Source organism: Erythrolamprus reginae, chromosome 1 (genome assembly GCF_031021105.1).
Source record: "Erythrolamprus reginae isolate rEryReg1 chromosome 1, rEryReg1.hap1, whole genome shotgun sequence".
Classification (NCBI taxonomy): domain Eukaryota; kingdom Metazoa; phylum Chordata; class Lepidosauria; order Squamata; family Dipsadidae; genus Erythrolamprus; species Erythrolamprus reginae.
In genome coordinates this window covers 50,213,115-50,229,306 of record NC_091950.1, presented here as the reverse complement: position 1 = coordinate 50,229,306, position 16,192 = coordinate 50,213,115, and the positions used below count along the sequence as shown (strand labels likewise).

At 41.4% G+C, this 16,192-nt stretch overlaps 1 long non-coding RNA gene across 1 annotated transcript in view; it reads left to right on the top strand.

Moving 5' to 3' along the window:
- LOC139167582 (uncharacterized) overlaps positions 1–11,103 on the top strand; it is a 156,280-nt gene extending 145,177 nt beyond the window's left edge. The window contains exons 5-6 of the long non-coding RNA XR_011559158.1: positions 7,770–7,986; positions 9,688–11,103. This is a non-coding gene — a long non-coding RNA (uncharacterized lncRNA). The remainder of the gene's footprint in view (positions 1–7,769; positions 7,987–9,687) is intronic.
- Positions 11,104–16,192: the final 5,089 nt, after the last annotated feature.

The following is a 16,192-nucleotide window of genomic DNA, read 5'->3' as shown; positions in this document are numbered from 1 at the left end:
ATAAACCATAAAATACAGAAAACTTCGAAACAATTTAGAAGAAAATACCATATTTTTTCAATATATAAGACAGACCTTTCCCCCCCTGAAAGAGGCTGAAAATTTGGGTGCATCTTATACTCCAAATGTAGCTTTTCCAGAGCTTTTTTTTCCAGCCCTAACAAGATACTAACAACCTTCCCTGCTAGCAGGCTTGTTTTCATTGCTACTCTGAAGTTTTTTTCCAGCCTTAAGTCTTTGCAGGTTTGTTTTCATTACTATTCCCTTCGAAAAAGTTTTTTTTTCTAGCCCTAACCAGGGAATAAAATGATGTGCTGACGTTGACCAGCCTAAGGACACTAGCCAGATGAAAACCTGGTAGGTAGATTCCCCCGCCCTATTTTCCTCCCCCAAAATTAGAGTGCATCTTATACTCCAGTGCATCCTATACTCCAAAACGTAAGATACTCAATTATTTGGGGGCAAAAATTTGGAAGGAGAAAACTTTCAAACAGTGTTTTGAGCTTGAAATATCAATATTGTATGTAGTTTTACAGTACTCAAAAGTTTTGACAACTGACTTTAAAAATAATTCCACTGCCTTCTAAATGTATTTATTATTTATTTATTAGACTCCTATGTCACCCTTCACAACCGACTCAGGGTGGCGTACAACATAATAAATACAGTACATGTGTATAGAAATCTGATATTGAAATATTAAAACTAAAAAAATTCCAAAACCCCATTTATCCTAAATTAAACCCTAAATTAAAATATAGCAAGTACAGTCTTCGGAGAGGGGCGGCATACAAATCTAATAAATTGAATTGAATTGAATTTGTTGACTTTTCATCAGGCAAGCACCGGGTAAAAGTATTACTGGAACTACACAGGGAGAATTAGGTAAAGATAACCTAAATAAGAATGTGCATTACAGTAATATCTGCAATTGGGGATGGCCAATTTGTACTCTTCTTTGGTCTTGCAGAAAGTTGCTTATCTCAAGTCAGATTAAGAGTCCAGCTCCCTCCTGTCTACTGCAGGAATGAGCAAACCCAGCAAAGTTGGTGCTCCTTGACCTACTTTCAAATGGGCTCTGCAAGCAAGCAATTCCAAATACCCAGGAAGAGCTTGTTTTCCACAAGTAACAGAGAAGAGCATAAAGTGAGAGGAGTTACAGAAGAGGGAGGGGGGAGAGCACCAGAGGTATTTTTGGCTTCAGTGTGACCTACCTTGCATTTTCCTGCAAAAGAAATGTGACCCTTGGAGAGGGAGAGAGGGAGAGGTTTGCCCACCCTCAACCAGTACTGACAGTAATCAATCATTCAGGGTTTCTGTCCAAAAATGGCTAGGACTGAACCTGAAATCTTGGCATAGATAGGATGTAAGCTGTCACACAATTACATAAAGACCTTGGAAGCATGCTGGAACAATAGCTTTCCAAATCCTAGGGAGATAATTTTGTTGGAGAGGATAGAAGTACCTCCACATGAATGGCTATAAGAAAAATATGGGATTGGGCAGCATAGAAGTCAAATAAATTAAATATGAGATCATCACTTATTTTAAACAAACATATTATCTACAAAGGCACTATAATAAAGGCTGATTGATACAGTTGCAACCAATAATGGCTTTGCCCGAAATCTGGAAGCCATTTCATTTGCTAAGGTAGCATTTATAATTCTGCACTTATAATTCTGCATTTCTGAAAATGCCTTTCTGCATTTTCCCTCATTTCATCCTTTCAGCGATGCATGAGATAAGTAGAGATGCCTGTTTATTGATTTACAAATGTAGCATCCAGTCCAACATCCAGGACTGAGAAACAATGACAGGCCTTACTCGATCCCAATTCAACTTTCAATATCTTAGCCACTACATCACTCTATTGGCTTTGTTCAGTTCATTCCACAATAAACATAGAAACATAGAAGACTGACGGCAGAAAAAGACCTCATGGTCCATCTAGTCTGCCCTTATACTATTTCCTGTATTTTATCTTACAATGGATATATGTTTATCGCAGGCATGTTTAAATTCAGTTACTGTGGATTTACCAACCACGTCTGCTGGAAGTTTGTTCCAAGGATCTACTACTCTTTCAGTGAAATAATATTTTCTCACGTTGCTTTTGATCTTTCCCCCAACTAACTTTATCAATTTCTTTTATGTACAATAGGCCCACACATTCATAATAACAAAAGCCCCCACATTTTGTAGCCTGGGGAATGTGGTACAGAATGATGCATTAGGCAAAAAAGCCACACACTAATAAATCAAGTTTCTCATCTGCCAGCATAAAGCCACCACAGGTTTGATGGCCATGGATAAGCAGTCATGGATTATGTCTCCGGAGAGGGGTGGCATACATAGAAACATAGAAACATAGAAGTCTGACGGCAGAAAAAGACCTCATGGTCCATCTAGTCTGCCCTTATACTATTTTCTGTATTTTATCTTAGGATGGATATATGTTTATCCCAGGCATGTTTAAATTCAGTTACTGTGGATTTATCTACCACATCTGCTGGAAGTTTGTTCCAAGGATCTACTACTCTTTCAGTAAAATAATATTTTCTCATGTTGCTTTTGATCTTACCCCCAACTAACTTCAGATTGTGTCCCCTTGTTCTTGTGTTCACTTTCCTATTAAAAACACTTCCCTCTTGGACCTTATTTAACCCTTTAATATATTTAAATGTTTCGATCATGTCCCCCCTTTTCCTTCTGTCCTCCAGACTATACAGATTGAGTTCATTAAGTCTTTCCTGATACGTTTTATGCTTAAGACCTTCGACCATTCTTGTAGCCCGTCTTTGGACCCGTTCAATTTTGTCAATATCTTTTTGTAGGTGAGATCTCCAGAACTGAACACAGTATTCCAAATGTGGTCTCACCAACATTCTATATAGCGGGATCATAATCTCCCTCTTCCTGCTTGTTATACCTCTAGCTATGAAGCCAAGCATCCTACTTGCTTTCCCTACCGCCTGACTGCACTGTTCACCCATTTTGAGACTGTCAGAAATCACTACCCCTAAATCCTTTTCTTTTGAAGTATTTGCTAACACAGAACTGCCAATACAATACTCAGATTGAGGATTCCTTTTCCCCAAGTGCATTATTTTACATTTGGAAACATTGAACTGCAGTTTCCATTGCTTTGACCATTTATCTAGTAAAGCTAAATCATTTACCATATTACAGACGCCTCCAGGAATATCAACCCTATTGCACACTTTAGAGTCATCGGCAAATAGGCAAACCTTCCCTACCAAACCTTCCCCTATGTCACTCACAAACATATTAAAAAGAATAGGACCCAGAACAGACCCTTGTGGCACACTGCTTGTAACCTGACTCTGCTCAGAATACTCGCCATTAACAATAACTCTCTGATGTCTATGCTTCAGCCAGCTGCAAATCCATTGAACTATCCAGGGATTAAGTCCAATCTTCACTAATTTATCTATCAGCTCTTTATGTGGAACCATACAAGTCTAATAAGTTATTATTAAATTATAACAATTATTATTATGTTGGCTACAGTTTGAAAACTATATTACAACACTTCAGTTCACAGATCATGTGAAACCACGAGCCAAGTTTTTTAAATCATTAAGCCTGGGTTGGTCCTTTAGGCCAAAACCAAGATAAACATGTTTCAGAATAGTGCATTGTGTTAAGCTATACCCAGTATGAAACATCTCTTACAAATTTAAAATACTGACGTTCATCCAGAAAAAAACATTGGGTGCATTTTTCATCACGCCTTGCATCATATTTCGTAGGTCCGTGAAAAACAGCAATTTTGCATAGCCTGAAGCTCACTGCTTGTCTAATCCTGTTAACAGATTCCTTAAGAGTCAAATATTTTTATTTTATTGACTACAAAATGTTTCCCATCTGTGAAAAAGAATTTGCTGAAAAACCTGGGAAATTCCCTTCTCTACGCAAATCAGAATTATCTGACCCTAGCATTATCTCAGTATCTTCTCCAAATGAATCATCAGAGCAATTTCACTAGGCATTGGGCATTTTTGGAGATCAGTTTTCAACATGATTAGAATGAAGGACTTTAGGCCTGATACGTTCTGTGCACATTGCAAAGCCTTTCTGAAAATAAGGCAATATTAAGATGTCTCTCATTATGAAAATTATGTTTTATTTCTTCTTTTCTTGTCTTTTTCTCTCTTGTACAAACTGTCTTCCCACAAGCTTAAAATAACATGTATAATTTTTACATTCCGCTGTTTTAATAGTTAAAAACAGAAGAATTTGCATCTACCTTTATTTTTTTGGAATATAAAATGCTCCGGACTATAAGATGTGCCTACGTTTTTCATCTGTCCCATTTGCCACAGCCCATTTGGTGCTTCTGCAACCCATTCTCCACTGCCGTGGCCCATTCACCACTGCTTTGGCACGTTTAGCATGGCACGTTCGCCACTGCACGGCTTGTTCGGCATGATCCACTTGCCGACATCTATTTGCCGCTGTCACCGCCTATTCAGCATGGCCCATTTGCTGCCGCTGATCTCCGCTGCCTGGAACCAGCTGAAAATGCAATGCACGGAGGCCAAAAATGAAGCATGCAAAAGCTGAAAATGCGATGCACAGAGGTCAAAAACAGCCGAAGAGTAGGGGTCAGCAGGTGGCAACATTCAGTGTATAAGACACACCACAATTTTCATTCACTTTTTGGGGGAGAAGTGCATCCCAGCGACCAGTTAGATCCCACAGAGTTGGCCTTCTCCGGGTCCCTTCGACTAAACAATGTCATCTGGCGGGACCCAGGGGAAGAGCCTTCTCTGTGGCGGCCCCGACCCTCTGGAACCAACTCCCCCCAGATATCAGAGTTGCCCCCACCCTCCTTGCCTTTCGCAAGCTCCTCAAAACCCACCTCTGTCGTCAGGCATGGGCCGAATTGAAATTTTCCCTTCCCCCTAGGCTTATAGAATTTATATATGGTATGTTTGTATGTATGATTGGTTCTTTAAATTGGGGTTTTTTAGATTATTTTTAATATTAGATTTGTTTACATTGTCTTTTTATTGTTGTTAGCCACCCCGAGTCTGCGGAGAGGGGCGGCATACAAATCTAATTAATAAATAAAATAATAAATAAATCTTATACAGTATTCCAAAAAGTACAGTATATACTGGTAATCCTCAACTTACAACCACAAATCACTCCAAAATTTATGTTGCTAAGTGCGAAATTTGTTAAGTGACTTTTGTCCCATTTTACAGCTTTCCTTGCTACATTTATTAAGTGAATCACTGCTGCTGTAAAGTTAGTAACACAATTGTTAAGTGAATCTGGCTTCCCTATTGACTTTACTTGCCAGACATTTGCAAATGTTAATCACATGACTCTGGGATACTACAATCATCATAAATTTGAATCAGTTTTTAAGCATCCAAATGTAAACCACCTGACCATGGGGATGCTACAATGGTCATAATGTGAAAAATGGTCATAAGTCACTTGTTTTTCAATGCTGTTGTAACTTCAAATGGTCACTAAACAAAATGTGCTAAAATATACACCATACAGGGAATACCAAACGGTATCCGTCAGATAGTTATTGATGATTTACACTGCGTTGTGTTTTGGCATGATTCTATGCATGTCTATTTAGAATAAATCACTTTTAAAGAAAAGATCAAACCAAATAAATTACATTTATTTATTTCTCTTCTTATTTTATACCGCACTATCAAATTAAACAACACATACATAACAAACCATTGTAAGGAGGCAACTCCTTCCCACAAAGATTTTAAGTTTTGGAAGTTCTGTTGACGAACTTGTTTTACCTTCCTGAATATTAAAGAGAAGACATTTGGTCCCTTCACTCTCTCTCTATCTCTCTCGCACATACACCAACCCACTTCACAGGATTATTGTGGGGAAAATAGGAGGAAGGGGGAGCATTAGATACGTTTGCCACCTTGAATTGTTCATAAAGACCCTAGCCTCTGGCCAACGAGTGTGATGTTTGTCGTTCGAATGTGAACAAATGATTTTTAATGTTCCAGGGTTTTTAGAATGGTTAGTTATATTAATTGGATTTTAGATATTTATATTGTATACTGTTTTTTTTTAATATGTTGTGAGCTGCCCCGAGTCCTCGGAGAGGGGCAGCGTACAAATCCAATCAATCAATCAGGCAGGAATGAAATGAAGTTACAAATTTCTACAAGAAGATGAAGGTTGTTTCCATGCAAGGGTTCCCTGTTGTTGGCACTACCGGGGTGCTCCTGGTGACCGGCGCAAGCGTGCACCTGTCCAGTGAAGGGCGTGTGCATGAGATTTGGTTTCTGTGTATGTGCAGGAAACCAAATCTCACAAGAATGCTCACGCGTGAGACTTTTCACCAATTTTTGGTGAATTCTTTGCTTCTGTGCATGCACAGAAGCAAAAAAATGCTGAAAATTGGTGAAATCTCACGAGCATGCACAGAAAGCCAAATCTCGCATGGGCACGTGCGCCTGCCCGCAGCTCTATTTTTGCCACCACTCTATAGAGTGGCCCGTACTGGCTGGAACTCATTACTGGTTGTTTCACGGTATCGGAGCCATCGCGGAGAAATATTACTTCTTCCCCCCACTAAATCTCCCACAGGGGAACCCTCAACATCTCTATATAAGGTATATGGAAAATCCAAACTAGTAGTACTTGATAAGTCAGAAGCCTCCAATGAATTATCATCTTTTTGGGTTATCTAAGATTAAGGGATTGTAATATATCCAATCAAAACAACTTTTGATTTTAGAGGTTAATCCAAATGCATTAGCAGGATCTAAAACTCCTGACTACTGTAAGCACTGAAATATGTTCAGGATTATTCCAAATTAAAAAGTAATGTTAAAATGGACATGGTATTTGCAAGAATTTTGGAATAAAAAATTGGAATTCCTTATAATAACAAACAGGGATTAAAGTCTTGACTGATGTTTATTTCCTATTATTTTAAAATGACATTAAATCAAAAAATGTTTTCTCATATTTATTGGACAATTCAGAAGATGTTTTAAAAGGGCTCACTTATACTGGAAATAGAAATGGGGTGCAATTCTTGTGCATATTCTATGCACTTGCCACACTATGGTCCCATTTTGGTTTCATAACCATAAGTTCCTTAATATTTTGCAAAGAGTAAATATATTTTAAGATGTGAATGAGACAACGATGGATCTATCAAGTATGAAGTGGAAAGAAAATGATGATAATAACAGAACAGAATAATATTACTATAATAACATAATTGGGAGGGAGTTTTTCTACTCCAACTCCCTGCTCAAACAGGAGACCTAAATCATTTAAAGACATTTCAGATTTTACTGCTTTATAATGCAAAGACACTGCTATAATCTTGGATTGATATGTATTCCTGCCATGCCTGCAAACTGGCTTTTTATGGATGTAATGAAAAGACTGATCAATACTACTTAATTTAACCAAGGAATAATAATAATAATAATAATAATAATAATAATAATAATAATAATAATAATTTATTAGATTTGTATGCCGCTCCTCTCCGTGGACTCGGAGTGGCTCACAATTTTAATAATAATAATAATAATAATAATAATAATAATAATAATAATAATAACAACAACAACAACAACAACTATAATATTGTTCTATAATATAATATAATATTATAATTATAATTATAATAGTTGGAAGGGACCTTGTAGGTCTTCTAGTCCAACCCCCTGCTTGGGCAGGAAACCCTACAGTAACCTTTTCTTTTTCTCCCCCTTTTGTAGTATTTTCAGTACAGCTAATGTTGGGAAGAAATCATGAAGATCACGAATAATCTATCAGCAGGATAAGTCTCCCCAAATTGAACACAACAGGATCAAAGTTGGTGTGGTCTGAAAGCCAGCAAAATAAATAGCAAGGTCAAAATTGACCCCAGATCTGGCTGAAAATGAAGAGGAAAAGATTCCCGGAGGAAAGTACGGTACTGGGAAAAGCAGTTTGGTATGGGATTTTTTAAAGATTTTGTTTTATCCTACCTTTAGTATTTTTTAAAATAATTCAACAGGGCAATCCTACCTAACACTCCTCACAGTCTCCTGGTTTCTAGCCTGGTGCCTTAACCACTAGAGCAGGCCGTCATAGTTTGTTATATTGCTAACACTGGGGTGTCAAACTTGATTTTATTGAAGGCTGCATCAGGATTTTGTTTCACCTTGGGGGGGCGGGGGGGCATCAGGGAGGGGTTCTAACTTACCTCGCTGCTGGTTCATTTCCTCCCATGCTGCATGGCCATGCTGCATAAGTATACGCGTGCATGTGCAATGCCAAACAACAAGCAAAAAAGAGGAAAAAGGCAAAAACAAAATGGTGGCACATGCACAGTGCCAAAAAGTCTGCTTCTGCACATGCGCAGAAGTAAACACCAGCAAAAAAAACTTTTAAAAAGATGGCAGCATCCACGTACTGGCACTGGCAGAATCAGCTTAGTGATGTCACCACTGGTTTACTACCTGTTCTATAGAACCGGTGCAAACCGTGAGGAACCCATTTCTGGTGGGCGTGGCCAGGGGTGTATTGCCATCTCAACGTCACTCATTGAGGCTTTGATTTTGGCTGCAATGGCCTCCAGCCCTCTGCCAGTGAAAAAGGATCCCGGGTGGGCCGCAGACTCCCCAAGTTGCATTTTCACTGGTATAAGGTTGGAGGATGCCATCACAGCCAAAAATGAAGCCCGGGACTGCGTGTCACACTCTCAAACTCCATTTCCACTTGCAGAGGCATAATGGACCGGTCCTTCACTGTTTCTGGGGCAGGCCCACGGGCCCATCTAAGCACCCTGAGGGCTGGATCCAGCCTTGCGTTTGACACCCTTATGCTGACGTCTCAGTCCTACTCCCAGTTTTCCTCCATTGTCATATTTACTTACTTACTTACTTACTTACTTACTTACTTACTTACTTACTTACTTACTTACTTACTTACTTACTTATTATGACCAATACACAATGAAGGTAATAGAGGATACCTTCAAGTAAAATATATTAGAGAAAGAAAAAGGAGAGAATATAGGAATAAAATATATCAATGAGAGAATAGAAGAAAAGATATGGGTATAGAAAAGATATATGGGATATATATGAGATAGGGAAAAGATACATGAGATATAGGAGAGACAATCCACAGTGAAGTGGCAACACTTTTGCACCCTGGTTAGCTGTGCATTAGAGGCAAGCCATATGCAGAGAGGGGCAGCATATCCGTTTAATAAGTAAATCTTCCTCTTTCCTTCCATCTCTCACACACAGAGAAGCAATACACTACTTTGTTACCTAAAGAATCTGGTGCTAGAGTTGGATGCCAGTACCTCTGACTTAACCAAAAAAAAAAGGGGGGGGTGGGCAGGATTGGACCATTTCCTGGAGATCATGGGGGTAAATTGCTATTAGCTTTAATGCCATCTGACATTCATTGTGCAATTGGTTGGCCCCCACTGGACTAAATAGGCCACGGTTCCGAGGCAATGCTTATGTTCTTATGTTTAAAAAAATACAGATGACTCCAATGTCCACTGTGGTAAAGGATTTGGAAATAATCCTAGAAGCATATTCTGCATGCCTTCTCTATTTTGTTGTCCTTTCCACTTCCTTGGAATGTTGGAGAGAGATCACATTTGTTTATTATCTCTGTCTTTCTGTCTATCAGTAGGATAACTTTCTGAAAACCACGGAGTGAAAGGAATTAGATATGGCAGAAGAAGACAACAAAAGAAATGTGGACTCTGAAAATAAGCCATTGACTGCAGAGGAGGGGGAAAAATCCAGAATGTGTTTCTATGGAAGAATATCTATGAAGAATGTCAATGATCCAGGTCATGGTTGTCCCAAAGGTGCTTTTTCAAAAGGCATTTCTTTTACCTTGATAATGTTTCACTTCTCATCCAAGAAGCTTCCTTAGTTCATTCTCCAGAATTGAAGAAGCTTCTTGGATGATGTTGTGGTTGGCTCTAGCCCAGCTCCTGCCCCAAGGAATGTGGAGATGGATGCAGGGGAAACATCAACATGTCATAGGCCTTGTTTTATTGCCGACAGAGTCAGGTAGTGCAGTTTCCTCGGATGAAGAAGAAGGTGGGGGTGACTTGGAAGAGGGGGGCTTGGCACACAGCCCAGGAAGCCAATCTCCATTATCTTCGGTCAATTCGGATGAGGAAGTGTTACACCCACGCATGCGCAGAATTATGCATCAAAGAGATCAATTGAAGAATTATTACAGGAGATAAGAGAGGCCACCTGTGTTTGGGTGGGGCTCCAGTAATTAGAGCTGTTGATATAAATAGCAGCGTGCTGGCTTGGCCGTTGTGGAAGATTATCTGATTGTTGTTCTTCAGGACCGTGCCTTGCAGTTTCCGGATTTGTTTGTTGATTTTTCACGCCTTTGAAACCAAAGCACAGCAAAGTGTGTGTGTTTCACTTCGTGGAAGAAGGAGGGCTGTGACGTTCCTTCACAGCTGCTAGCTAAGTACTTAAGGACTGATTAAGGGGATTGTACAGACTGCCAGGTTGTTTTGGGACGAGTGCTCTTTGCAATACAAAAAGGGTGCTTTGTTTCTTTTGAATTTTTGTGATAAAGAACATTGTTTTTGAACTTTCAAGTGTGTGTGTGTGTGTGTGTCTGAAATTTGTACCCTTGAATTTTCGGGAGACTCATACCATAGAGCCCGGCAGAACAGATGATAAGAGAAACATTTTCAAGGGGAAAAGTTGCCTTTTGGAAAAGTACCTTTGGGACATTTTGGAAAAGCAACATGGAACACAGTTGAGTAGCAGCTGAGAAATTTGCTGTTCCAATCTAAACACTCTGGTCATCTGACTCCAAGTAACACATATATCTTTGGCATTTGTAATGTGTGCATATATAAACACCTATGCAACGCAAGGCAAATACAGTAATACCCCATCTTACGAACTTAATTGGTTCTGGGACGAGGTTGTGTAAGGTGAAAAGTGCGTAAGATGAAACAATGTTTCCCATAGGAATCAATGGGAAAGCGAATAATGCGTGCAAGCCCAGGACTCACCCAGTTTTCCTCATTACTGCCGGCATTCGGGTCCTTGTTCAGGGGCAGGGGGTGGATGGGGTGGGGTGGGGGACAGTGCAGGCTGCTTGGAGGGAGCCTCGTGTGTGGATTGACACCCGCAAGAACCTGCCTTGCGGCTTGTCAACTGGTGGGGCTCCCACTCTCCTTAAAAGTTTTCCTGGCGAAGCGCTGCGCCGGGCTCCAAAGTGGCGCGAAGTTCTCCCTGCCTCCTCTGCGGCCACCTTCCCCAAGGAGTCTCCTGGACGCAGAGGAGGTGGGGATAGCTTTGCGTTGCTTTGGAGCCCGGCGCGGCTCTGAAGGAAAGGGTGGCCACAGCGATGGTGACAGCTGCGGCTTCTCCTCTCCCTCCTCCACCTCCTGCGGCTGCCTTTCCCAAGAAGCCCCGCCACTGCCCACGCATGCTCGCATGCCCTATCCGCCCGTCTCTGGCTTTCTCCACCTCCTCCTCCTGCGGCCGCCTTCCCCAAGGAGCCTTCCGGCTGCACAGGAGGCGGGGAGAGCTTTGTGCCGGGCTCCGAAGGAAAGTGTGGCCACAGCAGTGGTAACAGCTGTGGTTTCTCTTCCTCCTCCGGGCTCCGAAGCGGCACAAAGCTATCCCCACCTCCTCTGTGGATGGGAGGCTTCTTGGGGAAAGTGGCCAAGAAAGTGCTGCTTTGGAGCCTCACGCAGCTCCAAAGGAAAGGGTGGCTGCAGCGGCGGTGACAGCTGCGGATTCTCCTGCTCTTCCTCCTCCACCTCCTGAGGCTGTCTGCCCCAAGGAGCCCAGCCGCTGCACCCCACACGCTCACTCGCCCTATCCGCCAATCTCTGGCTTTCTCCACCTCCTCCTCCTGCGGCCGCCTTCCCCAAGGAGCCTTCCGGCTGCACAGGAGGCGGGGAGAGCTTTGTGCCGGGCTCCGAAGGAAAGTGTGGCCACAGCAGTGGTAAAAACTGTGGTTTCTCCTCCTCTTCCTCCTCCGGGCTCTGAAGTGGCACAAAGCTCTCCCTGCTTCCTCTGCAGACGGGAGGATCCTTGGGGAAGGCATCTGCAGGAGGAGAAGGAGGAAAGAGAGGTGGATAGGATGGGCGAGCATGGGGGGGCAGAGGGGGGTCCTTGGGGAAGGGCGGCCACAGGAGGAGGAAGAGGAGGATAAGCTGCAGCAGCCCTCGTCGCTGCAGCCCCCTTTTTCTTCGGAGCCGCCCGGGCTTTGAAGCAGCGCAAAGTTCTCCCTGCCTCCTCTGCGGCCACCTTCCCCAAGGAGCCACAGAGGAGGCAGGGAGAACTTTGCGCCACTTTGGAGCCCAGCGCAGCGCTTCCTCAGGAAAACCTTCAAGGAGATAGTGGCAGCAGGAAAGAAACGGGCTCCGAAGCGGCGCAAAGCTATCCTGCCTCCTCTGCGGACGGGAGGCTTCTTGAGGAAGGTGGCCGCAGGAGGTAGGAGAGGAAGAGGAAGAGAAGCTGCAGTTGTCACTGCTGCTGTGGCCACCCTTTCCTTCGGAGCCGCGTGAGGCTCCAAAGCAGCACAAAGATCTCCCCGCTTCCTCTGCGGTCGGAAGGCTCCTTGAGGAAGGCGGCAGCAGGAGGAGTAGATGATAGGGCGGGCGAGCATGCAGTGGGCAGCGGCGTGAAGCCAGGGGCGTGAGGGGGCCAGAGGTGGGTGAGGGGGACTCCAGTGTCTGAACATGGTCGCCCTCCCCTTGGAGGCAGGGGAGAGCTTTGTGCTGCTTCAGAACCCGGCACGGCTCCGAAGGAAGCGGTGGCCATAGCGGCTTGTCCTCTGAGCAGGCGGCGGCTCCTAAGCTGGCTCCACGTTCAGGCCGGCTCTACCCCGCACCTCACGGAATCCCGGCAAGGGCGGCAGTCAAATGGGAAATCCCAGCTCTGACAGTCACAAGGGAGGGAAATCCCTGTGGCAGTCAGAGAGCGCACACGCAGTAAGACAGCGGGCTCAGGTTCATAAGACAGAAATGGTTCTTAAGACGGGGCGAACAAATCGTAAATCCCAGGTTCGTATCACGAAAATTTCATGTGATTGAGGCGTTCGTAAGATGAGGTATCACTGTATATAGTACACACTAATATATGCCATATTTATTTCATATGTATTCATATTTATTTATTGCATTTTTTTAAAAAAATGATACTTCCTATGGTAATTGCTGGAAAAGGGGGTTGTATACTTCAACTACATTGTTTCCAGTTTGTTTCGGTTCTGCATTTTTTCCTTTATTTCTATATATTAAAGCTTTTTAAAAAAATAATGTAATGGTGTAATTTTTTATTTAATGAGTGAATTAAAAATTAAACAAATGGAAAGAATCTATATCAGCTGCTCAATGATGAGAGAAGAATGCTAGCAGGCAATGATAAAAAGGAAGAATTACTGAACTCAATTATTTTACTTTGCTCCAACAAAAAGGGTACATTTCACCTAAAAAACCATAAAGGCAAGATGAACCAATTCTAAAGCCGGAGGTTAGCAGAACCATGCTCAGATCTTATCTGGGTTAAATTAAATCTCTCCAGAGCTAGATAAAGAAGGAGCATTTTCATGATCCCAACAACCCTCTATGTATTATATTTGAAAAATGCAGGGGAACTGGTAATGCCAGGTGATTGGAAGAAGAAATCTGTATCTTCAAAAGGAAGGAGAAAGGAAAATTTGGAGAAAAACGATACTCTTCATCTGATATCAATATTTGAGAAGTCTGTAAAGTTAGACCAGAAAAATATTGCTGTATAAGCCTCTTGAAAGCAGCCTGTTTTCTCTGTAACCAGCATGGATTTATCAAGAATAGATCTTGACAAACTAACCTGATTTCAGGTTCTTTGAATGGATAGCTTCTAGGGAAATGTTGACCACATGAAATAAATCTGATGTCATCGAAGTGTCAGATATCTCATAGAATACTGATACTCAAGTTATTTATAAATATTCAAAAATGTTCATCAATATTGCACATCGAACTGGAATAAGATATTAAGTGGGGTACAATAACTAGCACCCTACTTATTATTTGTCATCATTTCTATTAGGTTGAGGTAGAAGGAATTCTTATGAAATATAGACAGAATAAGTAATATCTTGGAAGATAAAAATAAGATTCAAGTGGATCTTGACAGCTTAGAGAAATGACAGAAAATTACAGATGGCAACTTAAGAGACAAATGCAAAGTTCTTCAATAAAGAAATAGAATTCAGTGGGGAAGTATAGGATGGGGATGTATGATTTGGTAGAAGTAGTTGTTAAAGTATTTTAGATTAGTAACTAACAGCAGGCCTGACTAACTCAGCATTGTGAGATAACTGCAGAATGGAGAAATGCAATTTTAGCCCGATTCAGCAGGTTCAATTTGGTTTCCAAATCATGGGAAACTATCTCACCTAAGCTCAGCATTGTGGGCAGTTCATGGCACTAGCTTGAGGATATAGCCAAGATGTAATAGCTTCAGAGAAGGGCAATAAAGATGATTAGAAGAGTAAGTACTGTAGTAAAGAAATTTACTACTTAAAGAATTTACTAGGGAGCTTAGAAATTCAGATCTATGAAGAAAGATTTTAAGATTCAAAGAGTCCTATGAAGGAGCTGAATATATACTGCTCGAAAAAAATAAAGGGAACACTCAAAGAACACATCCTAGATCTGAACGAATGAATTATTTTCATTGAATACTTTGTTCTGTACAAAGTTGAATGTGCACAACAGCATGTGGAATTGATTGTCAATCAGTGTTGCTCCCTAAGTGGACAGTTTGATTTCACAGAAGCTTGATGTACTTGGAGTTATATTGTGTTGTTTATGTGTTCCCTTTATTTTTTTTGAGCAGTGTAGTTAGCACTGAGAAGTGTAGTTAGAGGCAAAGTAGAAAAAGCACTTTTGAAATACCTGAAAGAATATCCTGGAGAAGAAAGTCAAGACCTGTAATCCATTTTCTCATAAATAACATGCAAGGAGGGACATTTGTTATAAGAAGGAAGATTCCAGTTGAATGTTAGAAAATAATGACCTAATAATAAAACCATTTGAACTGCCAATTACCCAGAAAAACAATGGATTCCTCTTCACAAGATGTGTTCAAGTGGAAGCTAGACTGTTATTTGTTGAGAGTGTTTTAATTTGAATTTCTACTCGGAACAGGAATAACTGGCTCCATCCGACTGTATAACTGTATTTTGCTATGAGGTCATGCAGGCAGAAAAATTCAGTTCTTCTAAGTTTTGCCCAAAATGTGTGTACGACTGCAGTATAAGCCTATTTACCTTTCATTCTATTGAGCACAATGGAGCTTATTTCTGGGTAAACATTAAAAACTATTAATTATTATAATACCATTCTATATGCCAAAAGAATATGCTTGCTCTGAGGACCTTAACAGTCTACATTTAACCCTGGGGAAGATCACAAAGAGCAAAGTATAAAGAGGAGAAGATTAGAGGCAAAGACTTATTTAGCCATACTTACTGAATACTGCATTGTATCCGTGGGGATTAGGGACATTTTAAAAACCTTTTAAAGAAAAATAAATACTGGCATGCCTTGTTTTTTTTTCTATTTTGTTTTTATTAATTTTTAACAAGTTTAATATACACACAACATAAAACAGTGCATAGTGAAATGTGCCCACCACCCAGACACACACACATACCCCACCACCAAATCGGGGGTGGTTCTTATATAATCCACTTGACCCAAGAGCAATATATCTATTTACATATTATAGAGTGATTCCAATTTATTTCTTGTAGCTTGGTCTCAGATTCTGTTCATCATATATCGTCTTACCTTGTCCCACCGTCCCATCAGTTGTCCCAATTCAGTTTCATTATCCGAGTTTATCCTTTTATCCATAATTTCAAATCGAATATGGTCCACCATGTACCTATACAGTGGAACCTCAACATACGAGCAGCTCTACTTGCGAGCAACTCGAGATAAGAGCTTGGGAGGGAGCGTCATTTCCGTTCGCCTCCCGAGCTCACATCCGGGATACGAGCCACGCCTCCCTGACTCTTTCGGCGAAGGAAGGAAGGCAAGGAAGCGCCCGGCTCCTCTCTGCTCGTAGTATCCCACTTGGTAAGCATTCGCTTGGCTTCTGCTTGGGGGTGGGGGGGGTCCTTGGCTTCTGCTTGG